Below are 17,442 nucleotides of genomic sequence, written 5' to 3' on the forward strand. Positions count from 1 at the left end.
GTGTGTATTTATGTCTCATTCTCCATACGCATATGCTGCCTATATCAATATATTCTAGTCTTATCTTCTCATTAACTTGCTATTGATTTTGAATGAAAAAAATAATTCAAAATCGGAGTGTTCTTAAGTGCAAAATGAGGATAGGACAAAAATTAGATGTTATCCAAACTTGAGGTCATTTTTGTTGCTGTTTCATTGTTCTATGATTCCAAAGGCAGATTCAAAGAAGATGTATTGTTAGCCTAAATTAAAATCTTCTCTTATATTTCCTGATAATAATTCATATATTATACTTATCAGTCAGTGAATAATAAAGGTTTTATGAAACATTTACTATTCAATTAATAGGCACTCAGTTAAGTAACCATACAAAGAAAGCGATTAAGAGGATTTTTTTTTTGTAGAAAACCATAGCAAAAGATTTCTAGAAAAGGGGATACCTGAACTGAGTCCCATAATTAATAGGAATTTACAGATTTAAAAATATCATGGAGACCTGAGATACTGCAGTGAGTTCTGTAACTTCACATTGTTCTATTAATTCCTCCTGGAATTTCAGGAGGCAAAACTGGAGATATTGGCAGAGCCTGGATTATAAAAAAAGATCCTTCTATACTGCAGTACAAAGTTTGTATTTTATTCAGAAAGTAATAGGAATTGTGGAAGGGTTTTGAGTAGGAAGTAAGATGATCAAATCATTGTTCTAGAAAAACGTTCTGGCAGTGGTATGGAGAATAGATTGGAAAAGGGTAGCATTGACATTATGTACAGTTGGTTAAAGGTAATCGTCAGCAATCCAATAGGAAGTAAGTGCATGAACTAAGTAATTGGCAAAGAAAGAGAAGACTAGTTTAAAAATAATAAGAAAATAGAATCAATATACTTTGTGATATGTTGATATGAGGGGTTTTAGCAAAGCAAAGGAGTTCTCACTTGAGCTATTGAAAAAAATGGTATTTCTGTTCATCAATTTCAGGAACTGAGGAAAAGTGCAGCTATGGAATGGTTTGGGTTGGGATAAAAAAAATGGGTTTGAACTACCTGGGAAACATCTCTGTGAAATGATGCTGAAGCTAGACCAGAAAAAAATATGTATGGAAGTCTTTATATAAGAGGGAGTTTAAACCAACAGGACTAAATGAAAATGTCCTGAGAATATGCTTTGAGTTCTGTTCTTAATGTGTGATCTTCACACAGCCTTCATAAAAATGCTGTACCCTAACATACTGAATCAAAATCTTTAGATATGGACCCTGATATTCTGTATTTTTAAAAGGGGATTCTTTAGCACTAAATTTTAAAACTACTGGTTTAAGGTAAGAAGCAGAGATGATCTGAAATAGAAACATGGTGTGTTAACAAGACTCCAAATTGGCATTTAATAAGCCCCATTTCCCAGTATATACAGCTTTATATAGGCTCTTCCCACATTTGATCATTTTTGGTCTCTATTACCAATAAGATATGGCAGAAATGATAGTACATGGGATATTGCTTCCTATATTCAGTTATAAAAAGACTGAGGGCTTCCATCTTGGGGGATCTCTATAATCATTTGCTCTGGAATAAGACAGCTGAGGACAGTGAGGTGGCTTAGAGATAGGCTGGCATTATGGGTAACTGAGGCCTCTGGCCAACATTTTATGAAGAACTAAGGCCTGCCAATAATCATATAAATGAGCTTAGTGGAAAACCCCATAGCCTCCATCAATATTTCTAATGACTGCAGCCCTTGGTGCCATCTGGACAGCAACTTCATGGCACATCTTGAACCAGAACCATGAAGCTAAGCCACTCCTATATGGATCCTCAACCTTAGAATCTGTAAGAAAGTAAATGCTTGTTTTTTTTAACCCACTGAGTATTGGGATAATTTATTATGCAACAATACACATGGTAAATTCCATATGAAAATCATAAGGTGGGCTTCAAGCTCATTAACTGATGTTTTAAGACATATGCAAAGACTTTTTTCCTCCTTAATCAATTTGTATTGATTTATTGATTCAACAGGTATATGTTAGATGTCTTTTCTGTATGTATATATTTATTCTGTTTCCTCCATTAGAATTACAATGATCAACTCATCACAGGTTTTAGCTCTGAGATTTTTCTAAGTTTTACCACTGGAAACCCCATGTCACAGAAAACCTCTTTTTCCTGATTTAAACCAGGACAGTTGGTTACCCTAATTAGAATAAATCAAGAACTCAGAGACATTTTCTTGTTTTTTCTATACTGCCACATCTAGAACATAACCCAGCATATTGTTGGTGTTGAATAAATATCTTGAATGAAATAACTTGTAAAATAACATGACAAGTGTTTGCTGAACATATCCATCCTAATGTGGCAACAAGCTGAGCTGGGCTGCATTTCAGTGGAACACTATACTTTTATGTCTTGATTAGAAGGAAAGTTGGTAGAAGAGTCTTAGTCATGGGATTAAAACCAGTTAGAGCTGATCTTTTTTTTTTAATTTTTATTTATTTATGATAGTCACACAGAGAGAGAGAGAGGCAGAGACATAGGCAGAGGGAGAAGCAGGCTCCATGCACCAGGAGCCCGACGTGGGATTCAATCCTGGGTCTCCAGGATCACGCCCTGAGCCAAAGGCAGGCGCCAAACCGCTGCGCCACCCAGGGATCCCTAGAGCTGATCCTTAATATGGTTTGTACTTTGATTACACAGAGCAGTGTAGGCCATGGTAAAAAGATTTGATTTTATTCTACTTGTGATAGAAAGTCATTGAGGATTTGAAATCTGGTGAGTGGAATAATTTGATTTATGTTTTTAAAAAGATTATTCTGGAAGCTCTGTGAAATATATTGTGTTGGAATAAGAGTGGCGATTAGCTGAGCATTGTAAGATGCTATGAAGGATTTGGAAGTACATAAACACAATGTAGATGGAACCCAGAATTAGTTAATATAGGACAGTTTGTTATCAGTAGAAGATAGGTATGCAACCTACTGCATTCATGGTGAAGACTGTACATTTTAGAGAATTTAAAAGGAGGAAGCTAATTATAATTGATTTTTTAGGGAAGGCTTCAATGGAAGAGGTAAGAACTGAATTGATGCAAGACGTGTAAGTAGAATAGAGAAGGGATGGCATTTTTGGCAAAAGAAATAAAGTCACAGATGGAATAATGGTAGTACATTCGTAGTAAAGGAGATTAGTTGGACTGATTAAATCTGAGGATTCTTTTTAGTGAGCAGCAGGCTACTGGGGTGGAAAAAGATGGTAACCACTCCTTGTTTCTCTTACTGACATGATGGGGGTATGTTTAAATTAAAAGACTATGTAGTGTTGAGGATTATAAAGAAAGAAGAAGACCTAGGACCTTCTTCTCTCCTTCTACTAATATTGTGATACTTATCAACTCAGCATTACTATTCAGTAGATCTCAAAGGTAAAGTCTAGGCAGGAGACAACTGTAAATTGGTATACTCAAGAGTCTTTTGTGGCAGAATAGAGACCAGAAGAGGGATTTCAGCTATGAGAAACCCCATAGGAGAGGGCTAGATTGGAATACTTAAGTTAATGGCTAGTAGGCTCTGACATCTCTAGAAAGATATTTGTGGCTTATTATTTCACTTAAAGTTGACAGTAAAAGTTACCTATTGGTGGGCTTGCCAACTTATCATTTATCATCTCATAATGGGGTTTTAATGCTAACTTTGCATGAACAAAATCAATGACCAATAATATATTTTGAAAATTCACCAGGAGGACTACCATATGGAAAGATCAAGAACCTTTAAAGAAAATGACAATTTTATTATGGGCAATTATTCTACTTTCATTTAGTAACTTGCCAGGGGAGTGGGAATGATTTGAGATCAAACCCCTTACTATCTAATACACCAAATCATGAATAAGGTCAGAGAAATTTTATTCAAACCATAAACATGATCATTTTACTCCTCAATTTCAGAATGAAAATCAAAATATTTGTTTCTTAAAATGTATTCATCTTTTTCAGTTTTGGGTATGATACTGAGTCAACATTGTAAATTCCTTGTGATCTTCCTGACAGTATTATTTCAGTTCATCCTCTATTTTTTTAACTTTGTTTATCTAAGATATCTTTTTTTAAACCCAAGATATTATCAATTGGTGCTTGCAGACATTTCTTTTTTTCTATATTTAATTGCCATCATATTTTAAAAGACTTATTTATTTATTTGAGAGAGAGAACACACATGCACATGCATGTGAGTGGGGAGTGGGGCAGAAGAAGGAGAGGGAGAGACTAGAATACCAAGCAGATTTCCCACTGAGCATAGAGCCTGACATGAGGCTCAATCACATGTCCCTGAGATCACAATCTGAGCCAAAATCAAGAGTCAGATGCTCAACCAACTGAGCCACATGGGCACCCCTATATTTTTACTTTTTAAAAACAATTTCAACCAACCAATGACTAATAACTTTCAATCTGAGCATTTATGAGTGATAAGAATTAATGAATACTTATGTGTAAATTTTGGACATTCAGCAGTTGATTACAGAGACAGAGTTGGGATCTGGCTAGATGTGTGCTGTCCTAGCAGCACTCCATGGCCTGGACTGCTTTTTCTGACTTTCCATCTCATCAAATCTTCCTTTCAATTTCTTATTATTTAGGGCCTGTGAACCCCAACTGTCATATGTGAAAGTAGAACCAAGACTAAATTATTTCAGGTGGTAAATGAGTGAGAGTAGCTTGATGTGTTAACTTTCATCTTAACTAGGGCTTCCTAGAGACCCTATAAATTGATACAGAAGATATAATTCCCATGAGGCATTTGACATATTGTGGTGAGAGAATGGGAAATAGATGGATACTCCTGGTCTTACTGCAAAGGGTATTTTTATAAAGATTGCACACTCAACAAAAATCTTTTGTAAAAATGGCAGACATACAAAAACATCTACATTATTTGAAGTATAAACTAGAAATGAGAATTAAATGTAACAAGATATCACAGATGATAATATGTGTTTTAATATATTCAGTAGCATATGCCTGCCACCACAAGATGGGTCAGTATTAGTGTATCACTATTCATTCATTCAAGAAACACTTCATGAGTGAGACACAGATAAATAAGGAAGACCATAAAATATATTTAATTTATTAATTTAAAGGTTATACTATTCTAAAAAGACATCCAAAATTATAGTGGATTCTACAATACATGTGTTTATTTCTCTCTCAATTCCAGACTAGGTGGGACAGATAGAAGAAAAAAATTTTCTTTCCATCTTTTCACTCCACCTTCTCCTAGGATCTTGACCTTATCCACAAGATCAAACTAGCCTTTGAGAAGGATAAAAAAAAATCAAAGTCCATAGAAATTAACTTGTCTTTTGAGTGGAAATGACTCAGATCTTGTATACAGTACTTACATTCATATTCCATGGGCCTGAATTTAGTTATATGGTTATACTTACCTGCAAAGGAGGGTGGGCAATGTAGATTGTAGCTGAGTGTGTGACCATTTGGCAAAAAAAGGGAAAGAATAGATTTTTTTAGCCTAAATAATAGTCTAGAATGAAGTGCTTTTCCATTTCATTCAAGGCTGTTTTGATTATCCTATTGGTAGTGGGAGCTCCTGAAAAATTTTACACCAAGTAGTGCTATGAGAAAGAAATGAAGAGGGATAGTACTCTAGGAGACTCCACTTAGAATACTTTTGCAGTAGTTCAAAGATGAGATGAATCTAGTCCTTAACCAAGGCAGTAACCTCCATTATGACTTATGTAAGTTGTATACTCAAATGCTAGGCACATTAAAACAGATGGAAATATATCCACTAACTGGAAAGAGGGAGTAGTGTTCACTAAATATACTTCCATTGTCCCACCCTCTGTCTCAGGGAAGAAGACTGTGAACATTCTTCCCTTTGGAATAGATGTTGCTAATGACAGATGTGGTATTATTGGCTCCTCTTAGATCTTTGCACTAGAATGTTAAGTTTTCATTTTTTTCTGATGAAAAAATCTGGTGAGAATAATATAGCACCAACTTCATTTCATCTGCCATTATAGGAGGAACCTTAAAATATAAATTTCCACAAATTCCACATGTGATTCCTAACACTCAAATTGAGAAATACTATTATATTATGAATATGTGGAGATTAGCTATGACAGTAGGCATTACTTTATTTATATGTTTAAAATCAAATTTAAGGTTTAAGGACCAAGAGTAAAACAAAATTCTGTGATGAGTAACATGAGTGTTGATGGGCACCTTGATGTAGGACCCTTAGAGTTTGGGATAATCAATATTTAGACTTGTTTAGTATATACTACCAGTATTGAAAACTCATGTGAATCATAACTATATTCCACATAATTTCTATTAATTAGTGGGACTCTTCTCAGTTTCATCAGGGACTCAAGATGTCTATACAAACAGCTTATTCCTTGCCCTTCCCTTCCCTGTGTTACCTTATCCATGTCTTCTGTGCCCTCTACTACTCTATCCTATTTAGCCTTTTCATTCTCTGTTAGGTATAGTTATGCCCTACCATAACCCACTTTACACTTAGTTTTATAATGGCCTTCTTCTCCTCCCTCTTAGCACTATATAGATTTTAGTTTTTCAACCTTATCCTGACCAATTGTCAGCGGTGCCCCACCTGCCTTATGCTAGTTCACCCTGACATAGTCTATCATGCCGTATTTTTCCCTTCATTGTTCCAACTTGCTCAACCCTTCCTTGCTCTAGACATTTCTGTCCTATCCTACCTTTCTGTCTCTTTCTAAAGAGAAAAAGAGTAAAGGTCCTGTCAATTCCTCTTAGCCTTTCTTTCTTTTGTTTTTTTAAAGATTTTATTTATTTATTCATGAGACACACAGAGAGAGAGGCAGAGACAGAAGCAAAGGGTGAAGCAGGCTCCCTGCGGGGAGCCCGATGCGAGACTCGATCCCAGGACCCTGAAATCACCACCTGAGCCAAAGGCAGACACTCAATCACTTAGCCACTCAGGTACCTTCCCTCTTGGCCTTTCCCATACCTTCCTTACTCAGGCTTGAACCCACACTACATTTTCCAGTATGCACTAACCTGCCATGTACAGTCTTTTCCTGTCCTGAACAATACTTTCTTCTCATCATTTTTTCTGTTTCTTCTAGTTCCTGTCTATCAAATAGGCCTTGAGTAAAGCTCTGATGCCTGTTATTCCATAGAAAGATGATGGCAGTGACCTGACACACTGTCAGTGTCCTGGCACTAGCAGAAAATCTCTGAATTTGGGGTTGCTTTTTCAAAATTTAACAAAGCTCTTTGTTTTATTTTAAATTTAGAAACTGCCATAAGCTATTTTTTGTAATTAAAGCTTCATATCAATAGCTATAAATAACAGAGAGATAGCAATTTAAACAACTATTTCAACAATCAGAAGTTGCTTTGAACTTTTAGAGTATATGAAGTGACAAAATCACTTTAAGTTAGAAGAGAAGAAAGGAAGAAAAACCAGACTGACTTAAAAAAAAAGACTGACTTTCATACTTTATGGCTTTTCAAAATTATCTGTAACATCTTTCACTAGCCTTCAATAAAACTTAGATATTACATTTCACATGGATAAAAAGAGGAACTGTAGTAAAACAATTTGGCAATAACAGATCTTTATTGAAGGCCAAAAACATTCAATTAGAAAACATTCAATTCAGTAAAGAGAAATTTGTTACATAAAATCAAGAACACAAAATAGACCAGATTACTCTCATTTTATTTTTTTTGTCAATTTCAATAGTCAGTAAATGCATTATGAATCATTTCTACCTTTTGGTTTATCCACTCAGAAACAGCTATTTACAACAGAGAAGCTGAATAAGCTGAATAAGTCAAGTGATTGTAGGGCCAAGAAGTTTGTTTATAATTTTTCTTTAATTAAAGCTGGTTCCTCTTTTCAAGGATGTAGTAGGTTGAATGGTGGCCCAAAAAGTATTAAGTTTTAATTCCTGAAAAATGTAAATACCATCTAATTTAGAAAAAGTGTCTTTGCAGATGTGATTAAGTTAAGAATTTTGAGGGATGCCTGGGTGACTCAGTGGTTTAGCATCTGCCTTTGGCTCAGGTCATGATCCTGGGTTCCTGGGATCAAGTCCCACATCAGGCTCACTGCAGGGAGCCTGCTTCTTCCTCTGCCTATCTCTCTCTCTCTCTCTCTCTCTCTCTCACTCTGTGTCTCTCATGAATAAATAAATAAAATCTTTAAAAAAAAGAATTTTGAGATGAGATTATTCAGGTGGGCCCTGAATGCCATCATCAGTGTCCGTATAAGAAAAAAGTAGAATGACATTCCATTGGAGTGATACGGACATAAGCAAAGGAATGTTGTCAGCCACCAGAAGCTGGAAGAGGCAAGAACATATTCTACCCTAGATCCTCAGAGAGAGCATGGCTCTGCTTATACCTTGATTTTGGACTTATGGTCCCCAGTACTGTAGAGGATAAATGTGTGTTTATTTTTAAATAATGCACTCTTTTTAGTAATTTGCTATAGAAGCCATAAGAAAATAATACAGATATTTTTGTGCCTGGAAATGGGATGCTGCTGTAACAAACACAAAAATCCGAAAGTGATTTTTGGCTTGAGTTATGGATAGAAGCTGGAAGAAATTTGAGAAGCATGGTGGAAAAAGCTTAGATTTCCTTGAATAGACTTTTGATAGAAATAAGGATGTTAAAGGCTCTTCCAGTGAGGGCTCAGGAGGAAATGAGAAACATGGTAGAGAAAGCCTGTATCATCTAATGGAATACATATATTGCCTGTCATGATGAACAGAATGGTGGTAGAAACATGTGCATTAGAGGCATTTCTGGAGAAGGCGCAGAAAGAAATGGGGAGTTTATCATTGGCAATCAGAAGAAAGATTATTTTTTATTATATACACCAGAAAACTTAGCTGAATTGTTTTTCATTCTGTTTTCTGAGCATGCATTTTGTCTAGTGATATGCATGTGGCTTTCTAAATCCCTCAGTGTACACAGGTGTTTCTAAATGTCTTTATTTCCCAAAGCAATTGTCTCCCCAGATTTTTCTGCCAGGCTGTAGGTGGTCAATTGTGTGCTCAAACATAATCTATGGTCCCAGTTGGCTGTGGATTTTTCTTTAGGCTTACAATATTTTTGGGCAATGCCTGCCATTTTTTTTTCTACTCTAAGTGAGTTTTTAGTTAGGCAAAGATTGGGACCTTTTGTCAGTCTTTCAGGTAGCCCCAGGCAGGTTAGAACAGATAAACACTGTAATTTGCAAATAACATCCACTAGGCTGTCTCCAGAACCAGGTACAAAGGCCTGACACTGCTGAGCCAAGGAGAGGGTGAGGTAAGGGCAAGTAAAAATGCCACAAAGCTTTCCTACCATTTTTAAGTTGTTTTTTCTCTTTATTTAGCATTCACTTGTTTGCTGTAAACCTTTAACTGTTTTCCAGATGTCTAACAAAGCTGGTTCTGACAGTTCTTGCTTGTTTTTCAATGCTTTTGTGGAGTAATGGATGTTTGGAATTGCTCCTCCAGTTTTGCTGGACTCACTCCCATATGAACCTTTTCATATGTTGCTGAATGTGATTTGCTACTTTTTGAGGATTTTGGTTCTATGTTCAAAAGAGATACTAGCTTTTAGTTTTATTGTTATATCTTTGCTTTATTTTTGAGTCAGGATAACACTGACTTCCTAAAATGAATTGAAATTGTTCCTTCCTCTTTTATTATATGTAAGGGTTAGGGAAAGATTTGTGTTAAATCTTTTTTAAGTGATTGTATAATTCATCAAGAAAGCCCTCTGGTGCTAGGCTTTTCCTTGTTGAATTTTTTTTTACTATTTATTCAATCTATTTCTTAAAGGTACATTCAGATTTCTATTTCCTCTTTAGTCAGTTCTGATAGACTGTGTCCCCAGAAGAGTTTGTCTTTTCTATGTTATCTATTTTGTTTGCATACAACCATTTTTTAATATTCCCTTATAATTTATTTTTATTTTTTAAATCAGTATTTCCTCTTTCATTCTTAATTTTAATCATCTGAGTTTTCTTTTTCCTCTCGATCTGTCTACTTGAATATTTGTGAGTTTTGTTGATTTTTTCAAAAGAAAAAAATGGATTTTGAGTGTCCTTATTATTTTACTATATTTTGTTTACTGATTTATCTATTTCCACTCTAGTTGTTATTTATTTCTTCAGCTTGCTGAAGTTTGCTCCAAACTCCAAAGTAAGAGATTAGGATACTAATTTTGAGATCTATATTTTTTTAATATAGTCACATGGAGCAATAATTTTAGCTCTAAGCACTGCTTACTCTGCATCCCAAGTTTTGATATGTTTTGTTTTTGTTTTCATTTATTTCAAAGTATTTTTTTTACTTTTTCATATTTATTTAAAAAAAAAACCCAGAATGGATTAAAAAAAAAAGAGCCATCAACAAGGACAGAAGTGCCAGACACAGGCCAGAAGGTAGCTGGAAAAATATGCCTTAGGAAAGTTAGGGAGCCCTATTACCTTTAAAAATATAAAGCTGAAAAAAAATAATAAAATAAAAATAAAAATATAAAGCTGTAACTAACAGCTATTTTTCTGTTATCTAGCTACTCCTGCCCTACCCTCCAACATGGCATAGCTGGATTGCCTTGTAAGGCCTCAGTTTCATGAAGAATCCCATGTACACAAAGGCTGGTGTAGTAGTTCTTAATTCACTAGAAGATCTCATCCCCACATGGTCTCATTCCAGGTGTGTGGCTGACTACCTTCATCATTCTGCTTGGAGATGGTTTCATCTCTTGAAAATACAGCTACTAAAGCACAAAACATTGTTTATATAATGATCAACAAATCTTCCCCTCCCTTTACATGCAGGTGATAAATGACTAAGTACAGAGTACTGTGAATTTTGTACGGTTGAAATTCTCATTAAATGATCATTAGCTTATGGTCACTAAATTTACATATTAAGGAAATTATATATAGAATACTGCAAAAACACAGTAAAAGATTGAAGTTTCCCCATTTCTGCTCAAAAGTCCCTTCACTCCCAAGCATCATATTTTGACTCTGAAGTTTGTTATTACTGTTTTTCCTCCTTTTGATCTTCCTTTTGTTCCCCAGTGCCAGAACTTCCAGAGTCTTCTCACTCAGATGCCATCTTTTTGTATGCCATTTTGAAGAGCCTCAGTGATGCTTGCTGAAGGGAAGATGTTGCCTGCCTTATGTTTTCTCCCATTTCACTGTCTTTTCGAGCCAGAAGTTCCCTCATTTTGGAAATCTCTTCTTTTAGCTTGTTGCATTCATCAGCAGGCAATTGGTCCTTGAATTCTTCCATTTTTGTTTCTGTGTCATGAATGATTCTTTTAGCCATATTAACTGCTTCAACTCGTTCCTTCTTTCACCTGTCTTCCTCAGCATACTTTTCTGCATTTTTAACCATATTTTCAATATCATCTTCACTTAACTGACCAGAAGAATGAATCACAATCTGCTGCTCGTGTCCTGTACCCTTATCTTTGGCTGAAACATGTACAATCCCATTGGCATCAATGTCAAATGTAACTTCAATCTGAGGGACTCCACGAGGGGCTGCTTACCTTTGATTGGAATTCCAAACCATCTCTCTCTCACCCTGACACACTTTAATCTCCACTTGAGTCTGACCATCAGCAGCTGTAGAAAACACCTGGATTTTCTTGGTTGGAATAGTGGTGTTTCTGTTGATAAGTTTGGTAAAAACACCTCCCACAGTCTCAATACCCAGAGACAGAGGAGTGACATCCAGGAGCAGCACATCTGTGACATAACCAGCTAACACACCTCCCTGAATGGCAGCTCCGATGGCCACAGCTTCATCAGGATTGACAGCTTTGCATGGGGCTCAGCCAAAGAGATCCTGTACAGTCTGCTGAACCTTGGGTATCCTAGTCATGCCACCAACAAGAATCACTTCTCCAATGTCACTCTTGCTGACTTCTGCATCTTGCATGGCTTTTAGCATGGAGCGATGGTTCTCCTGATTAGATCAGTGACAATGTCTTCAAACTGAGCCCATGTCAGCTTCATATTCAAATGCTTGGGTCCAGAAGCATCCATAGCAAGATATGGCAAATTAATGTCGGTCTGCACAGATGAGGAGAGTTCACACTTAGCCTTCTCAGCAGCTTCCCGAACCCTCTGAAGTGCCATGTTGTCTTTGGTTAAATCAACTCCTGTCTCTCTTTTGAACTCCTTCACAACGTGTCATAGCAAGGCCTGTTCAAAGTCCTCGCCACCTAAGAAAGTATCTCCATTGGTGGACTTCACCTCAAACACTCCTTTCTGAATTTCCAGGATAGAAATATCAAAAGTCCTACCACCTAAATCATATACAGCAATGATCTTGTCTTCTGATTTATCTAGACCATAGGCCAGCGCAGCAGCTGTGGGTTCATTAATTACTCAAAGCACATTTAGTCCAGATATCTGGCCAGCATCCTTAGTGGCCTATCTCTGAGTCATTGAAATAAGCTGGAACAGTGATCACGGCATTTTTTGCTGTATGCCCAAGGTAATTTTCTGCAGTCTCTTTCATCTTCATCAACACAAATGCTCCAATCTGACTTTGAGAATAGAGTTTTCCATGAGCTTCAATCCAAGCATCTCCATTGGAGGCACGGACAATTTTAAAGGGCACATTTTTAATATCTTTTTGTACTTCAGGGTCATCATATCACCGGCCAATGAGATGCTTGGTGGCATAGAATGTATTGTTTGGGTTGGTGACAACCTGTCTCTTGGCTGGCATGCCAACAAGTCACTCACCATCTGATGTAAAGGCCACAACTGAATCTGGCTCAAAGTATTTTCTAATTTGTCTTGTGATTTCTTTATTGACTCATTGGTTATTTAGTAACATGTTATTTAATTTCATAGATTGCAGGATTTTTCAGGGTTTTTTTTGTTATTGATTTCAAATTTTATTCTATTGTGGTCAGAAAACATACTTGATATGATTTCCTTTTATATTTATTGTGACTTATTTTGTGGCCTAACATATATAGTTGACCTTTGAACAACATAAGTTTGAACTGTGGAAATTCACGTATATGTGGATTTTTTTTATAGCACAGTACTTTATTTATTTATTTATTTATTTATTTTTAGCACAGTACTTTAAAAACAATTTCTCTTCCTTAGGATTTCCTTAATAACGTTTTATTTTCCCTAGCTTTCTTTATGGTAAGAATACAGTACATACATACATACATATGACTTATAAAATACATGTTAATAAACCGTTTATATTGTCTATAAGGCTCCACTAAACAGTAGGCTATTAGTAGCTAACTTTTTGGGTAGTCAAAAGTTATATGTGGATTTTCAATTTTGTCAGGGATTGGCATGTATAACTACTGCATTGTTCAAGGATTAACTGTACTCAGTTCTGGAGATTGTGTTCCCAAATTTGTATTAATTTTCTGTTGTGCTGTAACAAATTATCACTAACTTATGAGTTTAAAATAACCAATTTTAAAAATTACATTTCAATACCTCAGAAGTCTAAGTGGGTCTCACTGGGCTAATGTCAAGATGTTTAAGTAGTTGTATTCCTTTATGCAGGCTTTAAAAGAGAACCTGTTCCCTTGCCTTTTCAGCTTCTGGAAACTACCTGCACTCTTTTTTGGCTCATCCTCCTTTGTACCTTCAAAAATAGCAGTGATCCTTTGTTTCTTTCTTGAATTACATGACTCTTTTCCTCAGATTGGATAATCTCAATTGAACTAGCCTCAGTTTTGCTGATTCTTTCTTCTGTTTCTTCAAATCTGCTGCTGAACCACTCTAGTGAATTTTTCATTCCAGTTATTTAATCAACTTCAGAATTGCTATTTGGTCCTTTTTAAGAAATACATTATACTCCTTTCTTTATATTCTCTATTTGGTGACCTCGTTCTCATATTTTCTTTAGTTATTTAGGTGTGATTATTATTTTTTTTTAGTTCTTTGAACATATTAAATTAGCAATTTCTTTTTTTTTTTTTTTTAAATTAGCAATTTCAACATTTAATTAGTAAGTCCAATGTTGGAGCTTCCTCAGGGACATGTCATACTGACTGCTTTTCCTATGTATCAGCCATACTTTCTTATTCCTTCGCATATGTTGCAATTTTTTTTAAGATTTCATTTGTTCATGACAGACACAGAGAGAGAGAGGCAGAGACACAGCCAGAGGGAGAAGCAGACTCCATGCAGGGAGCCTGACGTGGGACTCCATCAGGGGTCTCCAGGATCACACCCTAGGCTGAAGGCGGTGCTAAACTGCTGAGCCACTGGGGCTGCCCAAATTTTTATTGAAACCTGCACATTTTAGATATTATTATGCAGGAAACCTTCAAATCAGATTCTTTTGCATATCCTTGCCAATATTTAGTATTGCCAATGTTCTGGATTTTGGCCATTCTAATAAATGTGTAGTGCTATCTCTCTCTCTCTCTCTCTCTCTCTCTTTTTTTTTTTTTTTTTTAGTGGAGTTTCTAAAATAATGCAGTAAAGTCTGTATTCTTTGTGATGTGTAACCTCTGACATCTCTGCTCAGGCTGCTTACTGGGCAGCTAGTGATTATATGAAGATTTCCTTAGATACCTGAAACCAATGAATCTCCCAGCTTTTGTAGCAGGGCTATCTGTGGGGATATATGCAAATGCCTGGATATATCTTAAACACTTGGCCAGGAAGTTTACAACTCCATCTTAGCTTTCACTTCCTGCTTGTTTAAAGACTTAAGATAGTGAGAGGTGAGAGATTAGGGCCTTCTCAGATGTTTTCTGAGCTTGTGGATAGCCCTAGACCTGTTCACAGTCCTATACATGTGGCCTTCTAGATGAAAGAGAAAGGTAAAGAGGAGAGAAATAAAGAGTGGCTAAAAGCATTCTAGCCTGCACTGCAGTCCTAAGAAACTTCTGCAAGATCATTGGGGCATCCCTGAGCCAAAGTCTCCCATCAGAACAGTCCTGAGTGTCTCAGAAGTAGACCTGTCTTATACTTGCTATGCCCAATTATTTACTGACTGGGAGCAACTGATGAGAAGAATGGCCTCTGAACAGAGCAAATACAATGATTGATTTCAAAGTGCTGCAGCTGGGCTGCAGGTCAATTATACTACCTATCATCAGAGAGATGAGAAGGACCTTTTCATGCCATTATGCATGGCAACATAAATTTATTTATATATCTGTAGGTCAGTTTGGCAATAGTTTTCAAATGTATTCTGCTTTTTCCCTTTCACATAGCAATTCTATCTCTAGGAATTTATCCTGTAGAAATACACAAGTATGTAACAATATATGCAAGGTAATGTTTATTGCATCATCATTTTTCATTGTTAGAATTTGGAATTAAAGGTTTATTTTTTTAAAGATTTATTTATGATAGACACACACAGAGAGAGAGGCAGAGACACAGGCAGAGGGAGAAGCAGGCTCCAAGCCTGGAGCCCGAAGTGGGCGGGACTCCAGGATCGCGCCCTGGGCCAAAGGCAGGCGCCAAACCACTGAGCCACCCAGGGATCCCCAATTAAAGGTTTATTAATAGAGGACTAGGGAAAATAGCACATAGCAATTGAAGAGGATACTAAATAGGATATTATTAAAATATCTGTATTAAAGAAGCCATAAAAAGGGAAGAAAACTAAGTAAATGAATTCTTTATCTTCCTGAATAAAAGGTGAATTTTTAGCTCCAAAATTTTATCGCAAAGAAGAGATCTTTATAATTCTTATCTCATATTACAAGACCTCTCATGATTGCTTTATTTTAAACAACTACTTGAGGAAGATACATTGATCTAAACTAAGCCCTATTAATGTTACTTTGGGATGCTAATAGAAATTACCAGTCACCATTGGTAAGAAAAAAGATGATGATGAAATATTAATACTAAATTTAAAATGATTGTCTATGGAGAGGGGAGATGATGTCACAATTGCAGATTTTAGATACCATTAAGAAGAAATCTTTTAAAGAAAAAAAAGAACAAATCTTTTTCTTTTTTCTTTTTTTTGTTGTATGAACAAACGTTTTAAAGACTACTTTAAAAGCAAATATATAAATAGTTACATCATAAAAATGATGAAAATAGATACATACTTATGATTTAAAATACATTTCTCATGACAGCATTACATGTAGATTTACAAAGTGTTTTCTCGGGCAGCCTGGGTGGCTCAGCAGTTTAGCTCTGCCTTTGGCCCAGGTTGTGGTCCTGGAGACCCGGGATTGAGTCCCACTTCAGGCACCCTGCATGGAGCCTGCTTCTCCCTCTGGCTGTGTCTCTGCCTCTCTCTCTCTCTCTCTCTGTGTCTCTCATGAATAAATAAATGAAATTAAAAATAAAATAAAAAATAAAACGTGTTTTCTCTAAAATGTCTTAGACGAAAATAAATATGTTGTGCTCTGGAAAACTGGGTTAGATCACTCAGGAAGAAACTTCAGTGATGATCACAACTGATGTTAAATTTCCAAATAGAGTGTGAATAAAATTGTTTCATGAAACATGAGAGAGAGAATATAGCATGCTAAATGTGTGGTTTTAAGTATACATGTGTAACTAATTTATTATTTTCAAAGTCAATATTATAAGAAGATTCTTGCTTATTTAACTTCTATTTATATAATTTTCTTTTTTCACGTTAGCCACACACTCTCTTTAAATTTTTTCTCCTCAAGGAAACAGAAAAAAGTATTTATATTCAAAATTATCTTATAATTGAGTATATATGGAAACTTCTCCAGCCCTGCAGAAAATCTGCTTCATTTCTCATATGGAGAAGTTAAAATGCATATTTTTATTAAAATTGTTTATATTCATTTTCTATCACTGCCACACAAATTATAACAAATTTAGTGGCTTAAAATAATCTCTGTAGATGGACCAACATGGACCATCTGGGCTAAAATCAAGGCATCCACAGAACTGCATTTCTTTCTGAAGACTCTGGTGGAGAATCCATTTCTTTGCCTTTTCTAGCCTCTTGGAGCTATCCACATTCTTTTTCTCATGGCCTTCCTCCTCCTCCACCTTCTAAGCCAGCAACAGCAGGTTTAGTAGTTCTCATGGTACTATGTCTCTAAATTCTCTGCAGCTGGGAATGACTCTCCACCTTTAAAATCTCATGAGATTAGATTGGACATTCCCTGATAATCCAGAATAATCTCCCCATCTCAAGGCCCTTAACCCTAAACATATCTGTAAAGTCCCTTCGTCATGCAAAGTACTGTATTAACAGGTTCTGTGGATTAGAACATGGACATTTTTGAGGGGTGAGCATTATTCTTTCTTCTACATTATTACTTAAAGAATAAAACTTAAGTCTATTATCAATATCATTTCAGACTCTGTCAATAGAGCAATAGTGTATCAACAAATCTGTGCTATTGGTTTGGGTGCTATAAAGTAAAATACAAAGAAGTAGGCCCTACCCCAA

At 35.9% G+C, this 17,442-nt stretch overlaps 1 pseudogene; it reads right to left on the reverse strand.

The window, feature by feature from the left end:
• Nucleotides 1-10,770: 10,770 nt before the first annotated feature.
• LOC112649106 (stress-70 protein, mitochondrial-like) lies at nucleotides 10,771-17,073 on the reverse strand (annotated as a pseudogene).
• Nucleotides 17,074-17,442: the final 369 nt, after the last annotated feature.

Source organism: Canis lupus, chromosome X, assembly GCF_003254725.2.
Source record: "Canis lupus dingo isolate Sandy chromosome X, ASM325472v2, whole genome shotgun sequence".
In the NCBI taxonomy this organism is placed as follows: Eukaryota; Metazoa; Chordata; class Mammalia; order Carnivora; family Canidae; genus Canis; species Canis lupus.